Raw genomic sequence first — 444 nt, 5'->3', positions numbered from 1 at the left:
AAAAAAGAAACCTATCATTCTATAGGTATTTGAAGAACTTGTATATAGAACTATAGAATGATAGGTTTCTTTTTGTGAGTGTAAAACACTTAAATACACCATTTCCATAGATTTGTAAAACTGAGCCAGCATCTCACTAAAACGCTAAATAATAAATTAAAAAGATATTCGTAGAAATTAAAAGGGATACTTTATTAACCTAAGTGCAATATTCAAATGATAGACTATCAGGAAGTCATCTTATAATTCTTTCTTGGTATCCCTAAGTGCGTAAAAAATAATGTTCATTTAGATCTATGAAAATATGTAGATTATATTTTCACCATCCTCTTCACAGATCCTGAGCAAGACTCTCAGTGTCCAGATCAATTTTCCAGACAACACGACGATATTAGTTTTACCAAAGAACATCAGCAAGATCATTCTAACCTGACCTGATCTGTC

This window comes from Limulus polyphemus, unplaced genomic scaffold, assembly GCF_000517525.1.
Source record: "Limulus polyphemus unplaced genomic scaffold, Limulus_polyphemus-2.1.2 Scaffold6967, whole genome shotgun sequence".
Taxonomy (NCBI): Eukaryota; Metazoa; Arthropoda; class Merostomata; order Xiphosura; family Limulidae; genus Limulus; species Limulus polyphemus.
The sequence above is the reverse complement of the archived record's forward strand: the minus strand, read 5'-3'. Positions refer to the sequence as shown.